Source organism: Bubalus kerabau, chromosome 1, assembly GCF_029407905.1.
Source record: "Bubalus kerabau isolate K-KA32 ecotype Philippines breed swamp buffalo chromosome 1, PCC_UOA_SB_1v2, whole genome shotgun sequence".
Classification (NCBI taxonomy): domain Eukaryota; kingdom Metazoa; phylum Chordata; class Mammalia; order Artiodactyla; family Bovidae; genus Bubalus; species Bubalus kerabau.
In genome coordinates, this window is record NC_073624.1 from 18,019,488 (window position 1) to 18,043,138 (window position 23,651).

At 42.0% G+C, this 23,651-nt stretch overlaps 1 pseudogene; it reads right to left on the reverse strand.

The window, feature by feature from the left end:
* LOC129644199 (antigen WC1.1-like) overlaps positions 1-23,651 on the reverse strand; it is a 51,780-nt pseudogene extending 28,129 nt beyond the window's left edge.

The following is a 23,651-nucleotide window of genomic DNA, read 5'->3' on the forward strand; positions in this document are numbered from 1 at the left end:
TTGCCAATTCATTGCATAATTTAATGATTCAGAATCTGGGCTCGGACAAGCAGAGGACTACTGTTGTGACAGGAAGCAGCATAATCTGGGGGCTACCTGGTGCTGGAGACAAAACTCGAGTCTTGAGAGCCTCTCTCACACAGCAGCTTTTCCCCTCCAATATTTGCCCAGTATATAAGCTGTGAAGGGCAGGAAGCTAGAGAACTTTATAAAAAGACTTGGAAAGCAGAGTCTTTTTCATTATTTTGGGTACTTAGCTACCAAAGAATATAGGCTCTGAACTGAAATCTCTGAAGGCCTATGTCATAGGGACAGAGAAATCAGAGGTGGACTGAGTGCTACCAAAACTGCAACCCATACTGTTACAGCTCAGTTTTAGGTTATATTTAGATGTTTGAGTGAGACACACCCCCTCCCCCTACCTGCCTAGGAAAACAAAGGGTAAATCCTTTCAGGTGTTAGAAAATGTATCAGGAGTATCTTACTTTTTCATATATAATTTATAGCACTCAATAAAAAATGACATGACATTTGACAAGCTAGGATAACATGACGAATGACCAAAGTGAAAAAAGATCAGCACATTTAACTAAGTAACACAGAGAGCAATGCACCCAACAATGCAAGAGTTCACATTACTGTAAATGCACTAGGAACTTTTATCAAAATGACCATATAATAGGACAAAATCTTTCACTCTTTGAATTCATACAGAATATTTACTCTGGACACAGTGGAATAAAATTAAGAACTAATAAGAAAATATTTATATGTTTTTATTTGGGGAAATTCAGCAAGAACCTTCCAAAAGCCACATGAGTCTGGGAATGAATTTAAAACTTACAAAATATTGTGAAGTAATGATAATAAACACAAAATAATGGTATGATAAATTCTTCTAATGAAACTCAAGTAGTGCCTAAGGGAAATTTATACCCTAGATTTAGAGAAGAGGAAAGACTGAAAGTGAAAAAAAGTAAGCTTCCAATTAAGAAACTAGATGAGAAAGTCAACAATGTAGAATGTTGGGGTTAATTTAAAAAGGACCAAAAATTAATGGAAAAGAAGGTAAGCATAAAGTAGAAAATATAGAAGAAAACCCTTTAAAGGTGGCTCATTGAAAACTGATGAACACTGCGCAATACCAATGCAGAGCAGAGATAAAATGAAGTTGACAATACCAAGAATGAAAAGGGACATCAGTATAAATCATACAGATATTTTGGTCATAGTTTTTGTGCTGGTGTTTGTTTGTGTTTTGGCTGTGCTGTTGCTCATGGGATCATAGTTTCCAGGTTAGGGATTGAACTTGGACCCATGACAGTGAAAGCCCAGAGATTTAACCCCTGGATTACATAGCTTTATTAGTACAATTTATACATTTAATGTGGATAAGTACACATAAAGTGTCAAATTCTCCACAGCCTTGCCAACACTAAGTGTCTTTAAAAAAAAAAAAAAAACAGTCATTCTGACATGTGTGAGATGATATCTCTTTGTGGTTTTAATTTACATTTCCCTGATGATTGACAATGTCAAGCATTTTTTTATATACCTATTGCTATTCATATGTCTTCTTTAGAGGAATGTCTATTCAAGCCCTTGTCCAATTTTTTAATTGAGTTATTAGGTTTTAAGTTTGTTGGGTTTTTTTTCTCTTAAGTTATAGGAGTTCCTTATTATTTTTGGAAATTAATACCTTATATAATTTGCTCTAGCTTGCTTTTTCACTCTGTTGATCTTTCATTTGGTTTGCAGAAGCTTTTTAGTTCGCTATATCCTCACTTGTCTATTTTTGCTTTGTTGCCTGTACTTTTGATGTCCTTTCCATGAACTCATGAGACATGTGCTTTTATTTTGTGATGGAGCTAAGATATCACATATCTAAAATGTAATTTCTATCTGGTGATGATGTTTCACCATCACACATAGTAAAATAAATTCAGATAAATACATAAATTTTAAATTAGGTTTTTAATAGTGGAACTATTAAATTGTTTGCAGAAAATAAAACTTGATTCAATGTTATTTTGAGATGAAGAATGGCATTTGAAACACTGCACTAAAGGCAGAAGTCAAAAAAGTAAACCATTACAGATTTGATCACATAACCCACCCATACACATATACAATCTTAAAAATATATGTAAAATATGAGGAAAATCTTACAAAAATATTTAAGAGAAACAGTAAGTGATGTTTGTTTATAAAGAGTTCCTATGAATAAATAAGAAAATTTAAAACATTCTAGAGAAAAAATATTGTCATGAAAGATATCTTAAGACAGTAATATAGGAAAGAAGAAAATATTTTTGTATATAGTGTTCGTGAAAGTCACTTAGTCATGTCCAACTCTTTGAGACCTCATGAAGTATACAGTCCATGGAATTCTCTAGGCGAGAATACTGGAGTGGGTAGCCATTCCCTTCTCCAGGGGGTCTTCCCAACCCAGGGATCAAACCCAGGTCTCCCACATTGCAGGCAGATTCTTTACCAGCTGAGTCACAAGGGAAGCCCAAGAATACTGTAGTGAGTAGCCTATCCTTCTCCAGCAGACTTTCCAGACTCAGGAATCAAACCAGGGTCTCCTGCATAGCAGGCAGATTCTTTACCAGTTGACGTACCAGGGAAGCCCTTATGTGGATAAAAAACCATGATGCTATGAAGAAAACAATACTCTCTTTTAAAATTAAGTATTTATTAGGTTGTGCTGGGTCTTAGTTGCAGCATGCAAATTCTTACTTGTGGGATCATATGAGAAAAAAATTGTAACTGCATGTGGTGATGGATATTACTGTATGTGTGGTGATTTACCAATATGTACAAATACATAAACACTATGTTTTACACTTAGAACTAATATAATGTTATGAGAATTACATCTCAATTAAAAATTTTAACAAACAAGGTTGGAATATGTGGATTAAATTAGTTTCATTCTTTCCTCATTTCAGCTTCTCTGGTGGCTCAGACAGTAAAGAATCTGACTGCAGTGTAGGAGACCCGATTTTCATACCTGGGTCAGGATGATCCCCTGAAGAAGGGAATGGTAACCCATTCCAGCATTCTTGCCTGGAGATTCCCGTGGACAGAGGAGCCTGGCGGGCTACAGTCCACGTGGTTGCGAAGAGCACAACTGAGCAACTACCATTTTCACTTTATATCATTTTGTGGACCCAAATTAAACTCATCACTTAGATTTTAAAATGTCAAATCTCACACTTCCTACAGGGTTGGGAAAGACACACAGAAATAGTAAGTCACCTGCACACGAGATATAGGCTTCCTCCTTTGGAGAGCAGGAACTGTATTTCCAAGGGTCAGAAGGACACTGCCAGAGAGAGGTGTAAGTTTTCTGACACTGGATTCCATCCACCCACTGGGGTCTAGAACCTTCCCTGAGGCCAACAGAAGAGTTGAGGGTTCCACTGTCTCCACAGCCAAGCTGTCTGCAGATCACGGACACAGTGATGTCTTCCATGGGGCTGCGGCAGACACTACCCCAGGTCCCGTTGTAGAAAACTTCCAGCCACCCAGCACACTGCTGGTCCTCACTCACCATCCTGAGGGCTAGGAACTCTAAGGTTGAAAGGGGAGGAGACAGGACACAATGAAAATTTTGCTGGATGTTCTAGGTTTTCCTTTCTTCTAGAAATGGTGAACATTCATCTTTGACCTTGTTCAAGAGATACCCACTAGATGACAAGACTGACATCGCCTCCCTTTTAACTGACTTTTTCCATTTACGTCTGTCTTTCTATTTCTACCACAATGATGTAGTGGATTTGAATTGAGAGGAAGACCAAACTTCATGGATGCTAGTCAGAGAGGGGCAGCTGAATCCTGCTTCCTGAGGAAATCTTTAAAGAATATGTCAAAGGGATGTGATATGGATATTAGGGAGATAGGGATAATAATTAACCCAAAAATGTAAATGTCCACATCCCAATCTTTGCAACCTGTGACTATGTTCCCATACCTGACAAGAGGGATTTACAGATGTGATTAAGGTAAGGACCTTGGGATGGTGAGATGATGTATTAACAATATGAGCCCAGTCTAATCACATCCTTAGACCCACTATCCTTAAATGTGGAATACTTTTCTTAGCTCCAGCTAGAAAGAGATATGTGATTCTGGATAATGGTTGAAGGCCTGCAGCATTGCTGGTCTGATAATGAATGAAGGGTGCTGTGAAGGAAGGAATGTAGGTGGTTTCAAGAAGTTTGAAAAGGCAAGAAACAGATTCTCCCCTAGAGCCACAAAAGTGATGGGGCCCTGCTGAAGCCTTGATCCCAGCCCAGTGAGATCCCTGCTGGACATCTAAGCTAGAGAAGAGTAAGGAAATAAATATATGCTGTTTTACACCACTAATTGGTAAATTGTTAGGGAAGCAAACAGAAACTAGTACCATGGGTTTAATTTTTTTTGTATGTAACTGGACAGAGAGCCCTGCTTTCAAGAAAAACTGTAAGAAACGGCTCTGCCAGGAAACACTGCTGAGAAGAAAGGACCAGAACCTCAGCTGCTGCAGAAGGAAGTGAAAGCACCTCGTCTTCACGTCTGCTGCAAAGACAGGTTTCATGGGAGGAAGCCTCCTTCTCTGGTCCTTTCAGCACCCTCCCTCAGCGCTCAGACCCCCGTCCTCCAGGGCCCAACCCCTCTCCCAGCCTGTGGAGAGTGTGCAGCACAGACCTGAGCAGATGACCCCCGCGTCCTCCTTGTGTCTGCAGTCGTGCCGCCCCCAGCCCCGGGAAGGGCACCTCCACACGTGGGACTCCTTTCCTGTGCAGTTTAGGTCGTCCAGCCAGATGGGCCCTGATCCTGCCCCGAAGTGAGCAGACCCCATGGCATTGAGGGCTTCTCCACAGCCCAGCTGCCTGCACACCACGTGGGCATCGTCCAGGTCCCAGTTGTCATCACAGATGGTGCCCCAGGAGCCCTGGTCAAGGATCTCCACTCTCCCGGCGCAGGGACTGGCTCCACCCACCACGCGGAGCTGTCTGCTCTCTGAGGAGAGAGAAATGGAACAATGGGGCGGTGACCCCAAGGGTTGAGAAGGGTCTTCTGTCCTGTGGGACCCTTACCTGAGCAGTAGGGGGCGCTCTCCACTGAGGCTGCAGAGCCTGCTGGTTCTGCCATAGAGTTGCTGCACTGGGGCAGCACCTGGGTCTGGTTTCCTGAAGAAACAACAATGATCAGAAGTCTGGAAGGGTGAAGAACAGGAAACTGAATTAAGGAAAATAATGACCTACTGATGGAGCCTAAGATGAAGGCTGTGACCCAGCAGTAAATTATCATACTCTTAGTGTTCACCTTCTCCCCGGAGAGTTCTGCTTCTGACAGTACCACAATCTCTGTTTTACCCAAGTGTTGCTGTAAGAATTAGTTAAGTAAATTGTGTCCCTAAATTTATCCCTGTGCTGGGCTTAGTTGCTCAGTCATGTCCGACTCTTTGTAACCCCTTGGACTGTAGCCCACCAGATTTTTCAGGCAAGAATATTGGAGTGAGTTGTCAAGCCCTCCTCCAAGGGATCTTCCCAACCCAGGGATCAAACCCAGGTCTCCCGCACTGCAGGCGGATTTTTTACCATCTGAGCCACCAGGGAAGCCCAAATCTATCCCTGCTGCTGCTGCTAAGTCGCTTCAGTTGTATCTGACTCTGTGCGACCCCATAGATGGCAGCCCACCAGGCTCTGCCATCCCTGGGATTCTCCAGGCAAGAACACTGGAGTGGGTTGCCATTTCCTTCTCCAATGTATGAAAGTGAAAAGTGAAAGTGAAGTTGCTCAGTCGTGTCCGACTCTAGCGACCCCATGGACTGCAGCCTACCAGGTTCCTCCGTCCATGGGATTTTCTAGGCAAGAGTACTGGAGTGGGGTGCCATTGCCTTCTCCGAAATCTATCCTTAAGTAAAAGCAAAACAAAATTCTTTCTGAAGGATTTCTACAAGTTCTTTAATGTGTATCTTTAAAACAAACACTTATATAAAATGGATCTCATGAGAAATGGAAAGGGAAAAGGAGACATTAGAAAGAATTTCCCAGGGTTTTCAGCTGCTAGAGTTACCTGGTGAAAATATATATAGCCACGGTTAAAGTGCTTATGGAATTAATTGACAAAATGTGTATCTTTGCAGAGAAATGATAACAAAAACCAAATACTTCTAGAGCTGAAAAACTTGTTAGTTGCAATTAAGAACTAAAGAATAAGTGTAGCCACACATTAGCTCAACATAAACTAGAAACATCAAAATGCAAAATCAGAGGATATTCTTCAATTAATTCAGGTCACATAGCAAGAGTTCTGGTCATATTGTTGTATGGCAGTTTTTCCAAAAAACTTGGTTCACTTCAGTTCAGTCCCTCAGTCATGTTCAACTCTTTGTGACCCAATTAACTGCAGCTTGCCAGGCTTCCCTGTTCATCACCAACTTCTGGAGCTTGCTCAAACTCATGTCCATCAAGTCGGTGATGCCATCCAACCATCTCATCCTCTGTCATCCCCTTTTCCTCCTGCCCTCAATCTTTCCCAGCATCAGGGTATTTTCCAATGAGTCAGCTCTTCTCATCAGGTGGCCAAAGTATTGAAGATTCAGCTTCAATATCAGTCCTTCCAATGAATATTCAGGACTAATTTCCATTAGGATCCACTGGTTTGATCTCCTTGCAGTCCAGGGGACTCTCAAGAGTCTTCTCCAACACCACAGTTCAAAAGCATCAATTCTTCAGTGCTCAACTTTCTTTATGGTCCAACTCTCACATCCATACATAACTACTGCAAAAATCTCAGATTTGACTAGATGGACCTTTGTCAGCAAAGTAATGTCTTTGCTTTTTAATATGTTGTCTAGGTTGATCATAGCTTTTCTTCCAAGGAGCAAGCATCACTTAATTTCATGGCTGCAGTCACCATCTGCAGTGATTTTGGAGCCCAAGAAAATAGTCTGTCACTGTTTCCATTGTTTCCCCATCTATTTGCCATGAAATGATAGGACCAGATATCATGATCTTTGTTTTTTGAATGTTGAGTTTTAAGCCAGCGTTTTCACTCTCCTCTTTCACTTTCATCAAGAGGCTCTTCAGTTCCTGTTCGCTTTCTGCCATAAAGGTGGTGTCATAAGCATATCTGAGATTATTGATATTTCTCCTGACAATCTTGATTTCAGCTTGTGTTTCATTCAGTCCAGCATTTCACTTGATGTACTCTGAGTACAAGTTCAATAAGCAGGGTGACTATATACAGTCTTGACGTACTCCTTTCCCAATTTGGAAACAGTCTGTTGTTCCATGTCCAATTCTAACTGTTGCTTCTTGACCTGCACACAGATGTATCGGGGCAGATAGGTGGTCTAGTATTTTCATTTCTTTAAGAATTTTCTACACATTGTTGTGGTCCACAAAGTCAAAGGCTTTGTCATAGTCAATAAAGCAGAAGTAGAGGTTTTTCTGGAACTCTTTTGCTTTTTCTGTGATCCAACGGATGTTGGCAATTTCATCAATATGAAAAGGTAAAACTTAGTAGCTGAAGAAAAAAATATGTACTTAATTTTGCTTATGACTTTGGGTCATTAATCAGAAAAAACTCAGTTTGGCAGTCTTTCAGTGGGGTCTTTCAGTGCTGCAATTAGATGTCACCTGGAGCTGAAGTCATTTAAAGACTTGCCTGAACTCTGGTTCCGTAAGGGAATTCCCAGAACTGTTCTAAGGATAAAGGAACATCATGTCTTCAACTGAATTCAGAAAGAATTTACATATTCAGGAAGAAATGGGGCAGAAGGGGAACAGAGAAGGAAGGACACACACAGATTAAAGCAAAATATTGATATTAACATTTAGAAACCCACATAAAGTTCATAAAGGAATTTTTATATTGTTTTCCCAACATTTTTATGTCTCAACATACATCAAACTTGAAAGAATTAAAAGATGAAAACAAGCCAAAGAGAATTCATTGCCAGGACACTTTCACAAAAATACTCATAACATCAAAAATAAAATACCTAGGAGAAATCCTAGTAGAAGATGGGCAAAACCTCTGAAATTCAGGATCTAACCAAATGGAGGGATGTGTTATGTCAATGATTTGGAAAACTCAACATTGCCAATGTCAATCATCCTCAGATTTCTATGTCTACTCTCAAATTTTTAAATCTAATCTCAATGATACCCTTAAGCTTTTCTTTTGGTTTAAATGACAAGCTGATTTCTAAATTCATACAAAATACAAGCAACCAAGAATGAACAGCACAGTTGGTAAGAAAAGCAACGATATTAGAGGAGTTAATATAAAGTAACTCTTGTAAATTAAAATTATTCAGACTAACTACAAAGTTTGAAATTCAAGGGGATAGTGAAGGACAGGGAAGCCTGGTGTGCTGTAGTCCACGGGGTCACAAAGAGTCAGACATGACTTAGCGATTGAACGACAACAACTACAAAGTTATGATAATTAAGAAAATGCAGTATTGGTGCAAGGATAGACAAATGATAACATGGAACAGAATAGAGAGTCTCAAATAAGACAGACATGATTGCCCTTCTGCTTATGACAAAGGCAGCACTGCAGTGGGGAAGAGTCTTTCCAGAAAAAGATTCTGAGTCAACTGGATGTCCATACGGAACCTGACCCTTATCTTACACAGATACCATCCTAGGAATGCACAATAATATGCAAGAGGAATACAGTAAAATTTCCATAAGATACTCTTAGAGAATGTTTTTAAGATCTTCGAGTAGGCAAAAAAATGTTTAAAGGATATAAGAAGCATTAAATGTACAGAAAAATGTTGGTAAGTTATATTTACATAAGATTAAGAAATGAGCTTATCAAAGGACACAATTTGATTAAGAAAATAAAAATAAAAGACCAAGGTTAAACATGGAAAATAAGTAACACATATTTGCATCCAAAGACATTGTCATGGCAAGTTATAATATCATATTTTAAATAGTCAAGAACTGGAAATAATTCAGATTTATACTGTCAGTAGAATGGGTCAGTACATGGCCATGTGATCATTCAAAGCATACTCTACAGTAATAAAAAAAAAAGTGCTACAATATACAACATCATGTGTGAATCCCAAACATAATTTTGAGTCTATGAAATTAGATACAAAAGATGAAACATATGGCATCATTTTACATAAAGTTCAAACACTGATAAAACTCCCTATGTTAGTAGAAGTTGGGGAAGCGCTTTTCCCCGTCGAGAGGGGACGGCAGTGACTGTGGGGCTGGGACATTCTCTGTGTTGCTCTGGGTTGGGGTTCATACTGAGGCCTATACTTACTGCTCCTACATTGTTTTCTATGATTTTATGTAAGCAACAATGTTGCTTAAAAATATATTATTCCCCTTCACACTTCTTGCCCTGACCTGAAAAATGAATGAACAATGAGAAGATCCATATTTCACCACAAAATCTCTGACTTTGAAGCCCGTTTAACCTCACTCTCTGCTCTTGGAGACATTTAACTCCACGAGCATCCTGAGTACCAGTAACCCTTCCCTCTCTCTTACCTGAGCAGATCACAGAGGCTGTGTTGCCATGGGAACAGTCAGGACCACCCAGAGCAGTCACAGGACAACTCCACAGGAAAGACTCTGCCCCAGAGCAGTGAAATCGGGCTGTTAGGATCTGATCACCTCCTTCCACCAAGTGTGGTCCTCAGGGGGTGGAGATGGCAACTCCACAGCCAAGCTGACGACAGGCAACATTGGCATCGGCCAGACTCCAGTGGGAGGCACAGAGCACTCTCCATCGTCCAGAAATGTTCATCTCCACCTGCCCCTCACACTGAGAGGAGCCATTTGTCATGAGCCGGACTTCTGAGTATACTGGTAGAAGACAGAGTTTCAGCAAAATCACATGACTTTCTCACCTGAGCAGGGTGTTCACAGAGGTGAAAGGCCTGACCTGCATCTCACCTGAACAGACAACCTGAGCAGCTCCACTGTGGTGACAAGTGCCCACTGGACAGGGCACTTTGGGGCAGACCGAGAGCTCAGGCTCCTCCCCCTCACACCTGAACTCTTCAGCCCAGACCCGGGCACTGGACTCTCTGAAGAGCTCATGTCCCAGGACAGACACAGCCTTGCCACAACCCAGCTCTGCACAGATGACCTGGGCATTGGGGAGTGTGAAGTTTCCATCAGACACTGGGATCCAGGCTTCTCCAGAATACACTTCTACTCGCCCTGAGCAGGGTTCATCCCCTCCAGCCAGATGCACAAATCCTAAGAGGAAACAACAACAAAACCATAGAGTGTTCATGGTACTGACTTGGCAACTGGAAACTGCACATCACAGGCAGTGGAGTGAAAGTTTTCGTTTTAGGAGTGGAGCATGTAGAGAGTCTTTTACAGTTAGTGTCATAATTGAATTTTCATGAGCAGGTTTCTAAAGAGAAATCCAGGAGGATGACAAGGTCAGTTTGGAATGGTTGACTCCCAAGAACATACATTTTGAGACTGGTTAGAAATGTGAATTCCTTGGTCTAGGAGCCTGGAAACTACAGAGCCCAATTCAGATCATTGGAATGGCTGAACACTGGAAACACATCTTTTAGCATTGGTTGGAGAAGTGAATTTCTCATTTAGCAGCCTAGGACCTACATACAGATCCAAGGACACTGTATAATATTCAGACACTTTAACTTGAACATAGAGATATGCAGACCAGAAGCCACCCAGAGGGACATGGGCTATGAGATTAGAGACCTAGCATCTAGATAAGCTTAGAAGCTTTCATGGGACTTGTGGGGCTAATATTCTGACCAGTTTTCTCTCCCAGAAGCTAGTCCTCAAGTGACTTAGGTTAAGGAAGGTCCTGAGGCTGGATCGATGAGGGCATGCCAACCTGTAGATGGGTGACGGCTCCAGAGAAGAAATATGGACACTATCACTAATTCACATTTATGGCATCACATCTTGTCTTTCTGATACTTTTTGATGCCAAAAAATTCCATGAATTCCTTCGTGACCTCAGTGGGAAGGAAAATGAGTTAAGAAAACTCAGAGAGTCATAGAGAGAGAGTCCCAGCCATCTCTCTTGAAATCCTAGGGTTTGTCAAAGAATCTGGGGGAGAGTGTGCTCTCAGTGGGAGTTTACCAGATAGCTGTTTCCACATCGTCTCCTATTAAAGGTTTTTCTTCTCAAACAGGACTCATAGAAAATGCTAAGGGCTGATAATAACTGATTTTAATACTATCATTGTACTAACTCTAACTACAGAAAAATATGCATTCTTCTCAAGCACACATGGAATAGTCTCCAGGCTAGGTTACAAATAAGCCTTAACACATTCAAAAATATTAAAATAATTCCAAGTATCTTACATGACCATAATGGAATGGAACTAAAATTCAATAATGATCAGAAAACAGGAATTCATGAATCTATAAAAATTAAACCACACACTCATATTTTAACATTGTTTTCCTCTTTCTATAAAGAATGCTATTTAGATAGGAATTGCATTAAATCTATAGATCACTTTGAGAAGCCCAGGCATTTTAACAACACTAATTCTTTCAGGCCAGAAACACAGAATGACTTTCCATTGATCATATTGTCTTTAATTTCTTTCATGAATGTTTTACAATTCTAAAAGAAGATGACATGTTGCCAAAAAGAAGGAGGAAGAACAAGGAGCAGGAGGAGGAAATGAGCAAACAAGGCATAATTTGGAGAGTTCCAAGTTGAAAAAGCCTCAGTATGGATAAATATGCAAATATTTGTGGCAAACACTTGTTGAATAGGTTGTTAGCATACTACATCACCCTCTGCTCCTCCCAGCTACCACCTAAACTGTTATCCTTTCTCATTTCTCCCACTTCAGACAAGCAAACACCATTTTAAAAGACACAGATGGATGGAAAAGAAAATCAGAAAGGGTAGCTACTGCTGAAGAAGTAGGATGTAGGTGGGGTATATCGCATGCAAGGTGTTATCGAGGAAGTTCTGAAACTAAAGGAGGAAACCCAAAATAAAAGTTCATCATTTGGTCATCAAAGGAACACATTTTGAAGTGAATGAAGATAACCCAATGAAAAAACTTTATGTAATTCATCGAGTACAATTCCCTGATTTCTGGGTGTGTTCTGATTCTTTACTTCTGAAGTTCTTCCTCATAATGGACTGCTTAGTGATGCCCAACATCCAACCAAAAAATTATTAGAATTTCCAAAAGAGAGAAATGTAACCCATAACACATTTTTTTAAAACAATCATTTAAAGCAGCTTCAGAAGTTACAGAAATGATTGAATTGACTGAAGACCTCCTTAAACCCCTAATATCAATATGCTTAATGAAGCATTAAAATAAGCAGGGAGAAAACTAGGAAAAATAAACAAATGAGACTTCTGAAACTGAAAAATATAGTATTGGAATGAACATTTGGATTAATTACACGAGACTAGACATTGCAGAATAAAGGAATTGGGAAGTAAAACACAGCAGTAGAGACCATCTAAACTGAACCAAAGAGAGTAAAAAGGCAGAAAATATGAATGGAAACTCAATGGCATGTGGGATAATATAAAAATATATAAAATATGTGTATTTGGGGATTCAGAATAAGGGATGTGCAGAAAAATATTAAGAAAAGATTAATGACATTTTCCCAAAGTTATTGAAAACTGTAAACCCACTAATCCAAAAAGCTAAACAAACCCCAAACAAGATAATGAAACCATTCTCAGAAAACTTGACAATGTAATTACTGAAATTCATTGGTAAACAAACGAACAAAAATATGTTAAGAGCAGCCAGGGAAGTTTGACACATTATATACAGGGAACAAAAGGATACGTATTATTTACTGACTTTTTTTTGGAGGCAATGAAAGTCAGATGACAATGTAAGAGCATATTTAAAGTATTGGGATTGGGCATTTGTTACCCTAAAATTGAATCAGCTATGAAAATACTTTTCAAAACTGAATGAAAATTAAAATGATTTCAGGTAAATGAGAGATGCTAGAATTGGAGTCCACCAGACACACACTACACAAAACCACCTCAGAAAGTTCTTCAAGCTAAAGGGAGATGACAGCAGATGAAAACATGGATCTTCTCAAAGCTATAGAGACTGTGCTAAATGTTGATCCTCTCTTAGAAGACTTAAGGCAAAAATATTAGCAACAAACTATAAGATTCATAATAAATTTATAAATAGAATATATGACAATGATAGCACCAATGACAGGGACAGGAAAGTGGAAGAAAAGTATAGTGACTGACATTGCGTGTTGTGACATTATATCATTTCAAGGTAAAATGTAATTGAGGATTAATAATTCAACATTGGGCTTTCCTGGTGGTTCAGTGCTGAAGACTCCACCTGACAATGCAGGAGACGTGGGTTCAATCCGTGGTCTAGGAAAATCCCACATACCACAGAGCCACTAAGCCTGTGCACCACAACTAGTGAGCCTACACTCTAGAGCCCAGGGGCCACGACTACTGAAGCTTGTGCACCATAGAGCCTGTGCACTACAGCAAGAGAGGCCACCGCAATGAGAAACTCATGCCTGCAGCTAGAGAGTAGCCTCTGATCTCCACAACTAGAGAAAGCCCATGCAGCAATGAAGACCCAGCCAGCAACAAATAAAAATTACTTTAAAAATTAAACATTATAATCACCTAAAAATCTGATACAATTAATAAACCAATACAGTATTTAAATTAAAATGATAAAATATACTCGAAGATTAAAATAAGAACAAAGATATAACATATAGCAGCTACTGCTTCTACTGCCGCTAAGTCACTTCAGTTGTGTCCGACTCTGTGCGACTCCATAGATGGCAGCCCACCAGGCTCCCCCGTCCCTGGAATTCTCAAGGCAAGAACACTGGAGTGGGTTACCATTTCCTTCTCCAATGTATAAAAGTGAAAAGTGAAAGTGAATTTGCTCAGTCGTGTCCGACTCTTAGGGACCCCATGGACTGCAGCCTACCAGGCTCCTCCGTCCATGGGACTTTCCAGGCAAGAGTACTGGAGTGGGGTGCCATTGCCTTCTCGGACAAATAGCAGGCAAGTACACTTAAACCCAGTTATATCAATAATAACATTAACTGTAAATAATTTAAGTATTCCAAATAAAAAACAAGATAATCAGACCAGATAAAACAAGACAAAACAAAATACTGTCTACAAACTTATATGTGTTTAAAAATAAACACAGAAACATATTAAAGAGGTTAAAATTACATACCATGCAAACACAAATCAGAGAAAACTCTATATAATATCTAAATTAATATCATACAAAGTCAGACTATAAGACAAAGAATTCATTCAGAGAAAAAGAAACATTTTATGATAATAAAATACAAAAGAAATTATATAGTATTGAAACTGGTGGGTTAAAAATAAAGTGATGCTTAGAAGAAAATTTAGAACCTTGATGCTTCCTTGATGATTACATTAGAATAAAAATAGAAACAGAAGGAAATGACCCAAGACTCCACCTCAAGAATCTACAAAAGCAACCACAATCATGACGGAAAAGGAGGAATGAAAACTGAGTATAGAAATCAATTAAGAAGAAAGCAAATACAGGATCAAGAAAATCAATACAGTCCATTAATGATTCTTTTAAAAGGAACATTAACATTGATAATCTTCAAGCAAACCAATTAAGAAAAAAGAGGGAACACATTAAGAGCACCAGTAACAAAAGGAGGAATATCATTGTAGATCTTCCCAACATATAAAGATATGAGATATGAACCGGTGTTACTAATTTGAAAATTTTTTGTAAAATGGGCCAAGTCCTTAAAAACACATTACTTGTGAAACACAATTCACCAAAATCTGATACAGAAAAAAGAGAAAAATATGAGTAAACTTGTATTTGTTAAATAAACAGAATCCATATTATAAAAACTTTCCTCTAAGAAAACTGCCAGCTACAAATGCTAGCACTTCCACAGAGCTGAGAAATGACTCCCACAACAGGATAAAGGAAGAGAGGGAGGGAAGGAATGGGGGCAGGAAGGAAGTGTTAACACAGAGGCTGTGGTGAATGTATGAATTGACCTGCATCTTTCCAACCCTCCCCTCCTGCAATCCTTGCACCTTCATCCCCTCACCATTTTGTACTTCAGTACTGTAGTCCCTGGTGGCTCAGAAGATAATCAAGACTCTGCCTGCAATGCGGGAGACCCAGGTTTGATCCCTGGGTGAGGAAGATCCCCTAGAAAAAGAAATGGCAACCCACTCCAGTATTTGTGCTTGGAGAATCCTATGGTCCATGGGGTCACAAAGAGTAGGACAGGACTTAAGGAACTTGGAACTCTTGCACCACAGTCCTTCACAATTTATGTGTTCCCTCCCAGATCTTCCACTTAAACTCCATGAAATCTCCTCGTTATTTCAAATAAGCTTCTCTACATTCTCCTCTGGTCTTTGTTTCCACTCTAGATTTCTCCTAAACACGGTACTTCACTTCCAGCAATCCACTACTGAGGCTGAAATTTCTCTTCCATACCTGACTCCTAAGGTTGAGCAGAAGAAACTCCAAGAGTTTTGATTAAAATAATGAAAATGCATGCTATTCTAATCTAATTTCTGCTACATCACCACCACTTTGACTTATCTTCACATCATTAAAATATGTCTGAAAATACAGAAAGGAAAACAAAAAAAAACAGACCAGGAGGAGAAAACTAGTGACAAAAAGAGAAATAGAAGGAACCTGGAACCGTTCATAAAAATGTGAGAGTCTAAGTTAGAGCAATGGTAGTCAGGGTGTACAAACCACAATCAGGGTTTAAATATTAGTTCAGATCAATTCAGTTCAGTCGCTCAGTCGTGTCCGACCCTTTGCGACCCCATGAATCGCAGCACGCCAGGCCTCCCTGTCCATCACCAACTCCCGGAGTTCGCTCAAACTCATATCCATCGAGTCAGTGATGCCATCCAGCCATCTCATCCTCTGTCGTCCCCTTCTCCTCCTGCCCCCAGTCCCTCCCAGCATCAGAGTCTTTTCCAATGAGTCAACTCTTCGCATGAGGTGGCCAAAGTATTGGAATTTCAGCTTTAGAATCAGTCCTTCCAATGAACACCCAAGACTGATCTCCTTTAGAATGGACTGGTTGGATCTCTTTGCAGTCCAAGGGACTCTCAAGAATCTTCTCCAACACCACAGTTCAAAAGCATCAATTCTTCGGCGCTCTGCTTTCTTCACAGTCCAACTCTCACGTCCATACATGACCACTGGAAAACCATAGCCTTGACTAGACAGACCTTTGTTGAATATCAGAGCACTTCCAATTCTTTACTTCTAAGTATATCTTAACTGGAATTAATAACAAGACATCAGTATTCTTAGGATAACATTGGGAGTTCTAATTTCACATAAAGTTTCAACATCACACACTCCATTTTCATTCAGATGCTGATTTATCAAAATATGGTTGAGACACCTGTAGTATTTCCACAAATTTATCTTCAGTTGGAACCATGATTATGACATTGTGACAATGAGGAAGGTTACTTGAGATGCCAGAAAACAGGTTTGTTTAAAACAAAAGTTTCCAACTAAAATTCAAATTCACCTTGAAAATAATTATTTTTAATAAGAATGATAAAGAGAATGGAAGAAAACTTTTTGAAGAGATGAATAGATTTATGACATAAGTGCTGTAGTGGTTTCACAAATGCATACTTTTCAAGCAGTTTTGTATGTCAGGCATACCTCAATAAAGTACTTTTTAAAAAGGAAAAGAATTGTTTCCTTAAGGGCATCAGCTAGAATCATCAAAGATCTGCTGAAGGTGAGATTAGAAAAGATCACTTTTCCAATGATCTTCCTCAATATAAACACCCAAGAGCTGACTGGCTGTGGCTGTTAAGGACCTACTGCAGATGTCTTCATGGCTCCCCTGTCCCACCATCCCATTTGATGGGGTGGTATATCCTAAGACCAGCCTTCTACCTTAGGGAATTCACTGTGATAGCTGACAATATCTTCCTCCAGTCCAGTTGTTCTGATGTGATTAATAACCTGGACATCCAATCTGCAATTGTGATAACAACTAGAAGCATCTCTGCCAAATACTGTGAGCACCCATTCACACCCTGGTTTCACTGCTGTCTTTCCTGTATCCACCTTGGCATAGGTCAAACACACTTAGGTAGCACTGAGTACTTCTTAGGAGTCACATCAGGTCCTCTTAGCTTCAATTCAGTTCAGTTCAGTTCCTCAGTCATGTCTGACTCTTTGCAACACCATGGACTGCAGCATGCCAGGCCTCCCTGTCCATCACCAACTCCCGGGGTTTACTCTAACTCATGTCCATTCAGTCAGTGATGCCATCCAACCACCTCATCCTCTGTAAACCCTTTCTCCTCCCACCTTCAATCTTTCCCAGCATCAGGGTCTTTTCCAATGAATCGGTTCTTCACATGAGGTGGCCGAAATACTGGAGTTTCAGCTTCAGCATCAATCCTTCCAATGAACACCCAGGACTGATTTCCTTTAGGAGGGACTGGTTAGATCTCCTTGCAGTCCAAGGGACTCTCAACAGTCTTCTCCAACACCATAGTTCAAAAGCATCAATTCTTTGGCCCTCAGCTTTCTTTATAGTCCAACACTCACAATCATACAGGACTACTGGAAAAACCATAGCTTTGACTAGATCGGTCTTTGCTGGCAAAGAAATGTCTCTGCTTTTTAATATGCTGTCTAGGTTGGTCATAGCTTTTCTTCCAAGGAGCAAGTGTCTTTTAATTTCATGGCTGCAGTCACCATCTGCAGTGATTTTGGAGCCAAAAAAAAAAAAAAAGCATGTCACTATTTCCCCATCTATTTGCCAGGAAGTGATGGGACCAGATGCTATGATCTTAGTTTCTGAATGTTGAGTTTTAAGCCAACTTTTTCACTCTCCTCTTTCACTATCATCAAGAGGCTCTTTAGTTCTTTACTTTCGGCCATAAGTGTGATGTAACCTGCATCTAAGGTTATTGATATTTCTCCCAACAATCTTGATTCCAACTTGTGCTTCGTCCAGTCCAACATTTCCCATGATGTACTCTGCATATAAGTTAAATAAGCAGGGTGACAATATACAGCCTTGACGTACTCCTTCCCCAATTTGGAACCAGTCTTTTGTTCATGTCCAGTTCTAACTGTTGCTTCTTGACCTACATACAGATTTCTAAGGATGCAGATCAGATGGTCTGGTATTCCCATGTCTTGAAGAATTTTCCAGTTTGTTGTGATATACACAGTTAAAGGCTATGGCATAGTCAATAAAGTAGATGTTTTTCTGGAACTCTCTTGCATTTTCAGTGTTGGAACGGATGTTGGCAGTTTGACCTCTGGTTCCTCTGTTTTTTCTAAATCCAGCTTGAACATCTGGAAGTTCACAGTTCATGGACCACAGCCTTGTCTAACTCAATGAAACGATGAGCCATGCCATGTAGGGCCACCCAAGACAGACGGGTCTTAGTGGAGAGTTCTGACAAGACATGGTCCACTGGAAAAGGAAAGGCAAACCACTTCAGTATTCTTGCCTTGAGAACCCCATGAACTCTTAGCTTCACTGCTTCTTATACGTGATGCACTTCAGCTGCTGTGTTGTAAACTTCAAGACTTCATTTTCCTGCTCCCTCAACATCCTTGCAAATTAGTGTTTGGTCCCCACTCGATTCATCAGGTACACCAGTGTGATGACATTTTCCTTGCCACACGTCCCACTTTGGGCCTCCTCTGACTGTGACCTAGGGATATTTAAATGCACCACTGAATTTCTCTCACACCTTTTCCTTGAGTAACTGCACCATGACTTCGGGTATGGTCACTTGCCCATGGGTCTTCACATGCCCTTGTGGGGTCACCATTGCTTGGTTGAGCCTGTTCTATTGGCACATCACCCACATACCAACCTGATGGAGTGTGGTGACTCTGACTTTTAGGACCAATGAGGATAATGAACCTTGTTGCCTACAACTCTCCTATGACACCCCACCCCCATCAATGTAGCCACACCCTACTGACCATTATGTCAAAGAATACAGAACAATTACCATGCTGAGACTGTGTCACAGAGGTCGAATCCAGAAGCTAATCTGTATGAAATTTTTGGCCTCACCTCTGCCTCCTGTGACACATCACAAAGACCCTTCACCCAAGTATGTTCTAAAGGCTGTATCCGTAATCTCGAGTCATTCTGGTAATAAGACAGAGGCTTTTCCTGCTAGAGATCCCCACACAAAGCAGACAGGACTTACCTGAGCAGACTACTCCAGCATCCCAGTCATGGGAATAGCTATGATTACGATAGTCTTTAATATTACAATGCCTACAGTCACTGACAGTTGATTCTACCCCTTCACATGAAGTATATGAAAGCCAAATGGGGCCAAGCCCTGGCCCAAAATAAGCCCCTCCAGGAAAACCAATGGCAGTTCCACACGCCAGCTGTCTGCACACTACAGATGCATCCTTCAAGCTGCATTCCATATCATCCACTGTGCCCCATTCTCCTTGGTGCTTCACTTCCACTCTCCCCTCACAGCGGTGGGCTCCATCCTTCAGCCTCAGCTCCAGTACTGCAAAAGAGACACATGGCAGGAAAGATTCTAGAGTGGTATAATATTTAAAACATTAGCTCTCTGAGGAACAAAATATGGGATATAGTATTTCCTGACCTCTGTGGTATCAACGTTCCCAGCGTGGCCAACTCTAAACCCCCAATGTGCCATCACTGAACACAGAGCAGGAAGGGAGGTACCAAGTATTTCTCAGGAGCCTGTAGAACCAGCTCCAGGGACACCACCGAGGACAGGCCTTCAGAGACTCTGGATGCTGCCCTCCCTGTAGATGTGCCCAAGGCTACTAGGGCCCAGCTTCTCCATCTCAGTTGCTCATGGCCCAGGATCCAGGGAGGAATCCTCCCTCTCCTTCCCTGTCCATAGGAAGCATCTCATCCAGCTCAGGAACAGAGGGCTGGGGAAACAGGCTCTAAAATGTCCTGGTTATTCCTGCCATCTGGTGTTCATGTCTTTGTGTAATTCCACACTCCAATGTACCTAGTAACACGCATCTAACAAATGGAATTTGATGAAAGTGATTAGATGTCACTTTAGTGATTAAGTCATAAGATGACTCTGGTTTCTGCATATAAAAAGGAGTTCATTAGTAGGAACATCATAGATGGAGACATTACCAGTGTTCAGTTCAGTTCAATCGCTCAGTCATGTCTGATTCTTTGAGATCCCGTGGACTACAGTACGCCAGGCCTCCCTGTCCATCACCAACTCACAGAGTTTACTCAGACTCATATCCATTCAGTCAGTGATGCCATGCAAGCATCTCATCCTCTGTCATCCCCTTCTCCTCCCACCTTCAATCTTTCCCAGCATCAGAAGACTCTATTTAAAAAAAAAAGAACTAACCAGATATTTTGCAATTCTCTGATAGCTCAGTTGGTAAAGAATCCACCTGCAATGCAGGAGACCCTGGTTCAAATCCTGGGTCAGGAATATCTGCTGGAGAAGGAATATGCTACACACTCCAGTCTTCTCTTGGTCTTCTCTTGTGGCTCAGCTGGTAAAGAATCAGTCTGCAATGCTGGAGACCTGGGTTTGATCCTTGGGTTGGGAACACCCCCTGGAGAAGGGAAACTACCTACTCCAGTAAGGCCTGGAGAATTCCATGGACTGTGTACAAAGAGTCAAACATGACTGAGTGACTTTCACTTCTTCACTTCTTCAACCAGACATTTTGAAGCTGAATAATAAGTGAATGGGCTTCCCAGGCGGCACTAGTGGTAAAGAACCTGTCTGCAAGTGCAGGAAATGTAAGAGACTCGGGTTTGATCCCTGGGTCTGGAAGATCCCCTGGGGGAGTGCATGGCAACCCACTTCAGTATTCTTGCCTGGAGAATCCTATGGACAGAGGAGCCTGGTGGGCTACAGTCCATAGGGTCACAAAGAGTCAGACATGACTAAGGCGACTTAACAGGCACAATACAATGAGTAAACTGAAGAATTCAACACAGAGGTTCAACAACAGACTTGACCAAGGGAAAGAAAAAGAAGAAAGAATCAATGTGTTAGAAGAAAGATTAGTTGAAAGCATCCCAATAGAGGAGCCAAAAGAGAATGAAAGGAATATAGAAAGCCAGTGGACTCTATAAAGAGAAGCAATGTATGGACTGGAGTCATATCAGAAGAAGTGAAGGAGAAAAGAATTAAGGGCTGAGGACTTCCCTGTTGGTGTAGTGGTTAAGAATCCACCTGCCAAAGTAGGGGACATGGGTTCAATCCCTGGTCCAGGAAGATTCCACATGCCGCAGAGCAACTAAGCCAGTGTGCCACAGCTGCTGAAACGTGTGCACCTAGAGCCTGTGGTCTCCAGCAAGAGAAGCCACTGCAGTGAGAAGCCTGTGCACTGCAGCAAAGAGTAGCCCCTGCTTCCCACAGCTAGAGAAAGCCCGCATGCAACAGGGAGACCTAGCACAGCCAAAAATAAATAATTATAAAAAAGAAAGAAAGACAGGCTGCGAATTTCCAAACCTGGGGAAAGATCTGGACACCTAAGTTCAAGAAGCTAATCCGTTCAGTTCACTCAGTCATGTCTGACTCATTGCAACCCCATGAATCACAGCACGCCAGGCCTCCCTGTGCATCACCAACTCCCAGAGTTCACTCAGACTCACATCCATCGAGTCAGTGATGCCATCCAGTCATCTCATCCTCTGTCGTCCCCTTTTCCTCCTGCCCTCAATCCCTCCCAGCATCAGAGTCTTTTCCAATGAGTCAACTCTTCGCATTAGGTGGCCAAAGTACTGGAGTTTCAGCTTTAGCATCATTCCTTCCAAAGAAATCCCAGGGCTTATCTCCTTCAGAATGGACTGGTTGGATCAGTCACCCCAAAATTTCAATCCAAAATAACCTTCTCCAAGACTCACAGAGTAAACTGTTCAAATGCAAAGAGAAAGAGAGAATTCTGAAAGTCTAAAGAGAAGAAAAAAATGCTGTTACCCAAGAGAACACCCATAATGATATCAGCAGATTTGTCCAAAGAAACTTTGCAGACCATGACAGGATTGGTAAAATACTCCACTCTCACTCAGGGGAAAGCAGCTCCCAGGAAGAGAGGGACAGGAGAGGGCACGAGAGAAAGTGCTCCCTACAGAGCCACAGCAGATCCTGGGAGGGGAAAGGACCATCCCAGGCCCCCAGCACATCAGAAAATGAGTCACAGGGATCGGGGCAGGGACTTGGGAACTTATACACGTGGGGCTGCACATCAACTGATCTTTACAAACAGAGGGACAAGTCGTTCCTTAGAAGGACTGATGTGGAAGCTGAAACTCCAATACTTTGGCCACCTATGTGAAGAGCTGACACATCTGTAAAGACCCTGAAGCTGGGAAAGAGAGAAGGTGGGAGGAGAAGGGAACGACAGAGGATGAGATGGTTGGATGGCATCACCGACTCAATGGACATGAGTTTGGGTAGACTCCGGGAGTTGGTGATGGACAGGAAGGCCTGGCGTGCTGCGGTCCATGGGATCGCAGAGTCAGACACCAGTGAATGACTGAACTGAACTGAACAGACAAGAGGTCCCCTCTCCTGGATGCAGGATTCTCTGCTCCCTAATGGACACCTGGTGGGAACAGGTGAGGCCAGCAGGCAGAGCCTCTCACAGAGCCCAGTGTTAGGCAGACATGGCAACAAGCAGAGGGGAGCCCGGCAGATGGGGGAGAGGAGCCAGAGAGAGGCAGGCAGGTGTACAATTATCTCTGATCCAGTTACATGCAGCGGCCATGACACCCAGCCCTGTGGACACCCTTTGTGCTTCACAGACCAACGGACTCACTCCCTGCTCCCCAGCTCTGTTCCTCTCACACAGACAGGCTCCACCTCCCCTCACACACACATACACAGGCTCACACACTTCCCCCCAACACACACTACTCACACACCCATCACTCACCCTCACTCACCCACACTCACCCACACATACTTCTCACACTCCTCACACACTCCACAAATACATACACTCTTCACACCCACAAACACCCTCACACATACACACCCTCACACACTCACACACACACACTCTTCATACCCTCACACACACACACCCTCACACACTCCTTACCTGCACACATACACACACACACAATCACAGAGCCTACAGGAGCAAAGACACAGGAAACACAGGGACCCAGGGGCAGTGCTCACACACCAGGCACATGGAGCGTGTGGGAACAGCCCAGAGTCCCAGCTGAGCCCAGTCACTGGACCTTCTACACACTGAGAGCCACTGGGACTCCTAGAAGCTCCCTGAAAACAAGGGAGACCGTGGAGGGGACTTAGGCTGACCCAGCTCGATCCAGACAAAACCTCACGGCACTGTAAAATCTGCCGCTATGACCAATGGACTCCCCCCCCAACCCTCACCATGGGAGAGGAACCAGTATTCACATCAGCATGGTTCTTTTTTGGTCAGAAACACTGAGGCCAGGTTCCACAAGTCCAGACACCTTTCCCTTCATCAAAGCGTCAACTCCGCTGCTGTGAGCCAGGACAGAGGGGCAGCTCTTACCTTGACCCCCCATCACAGTGCCGAGGAGGAGGACACAGAGTCCCCTCAGAGAGAGGTGTCTGCCCAGAGCCAT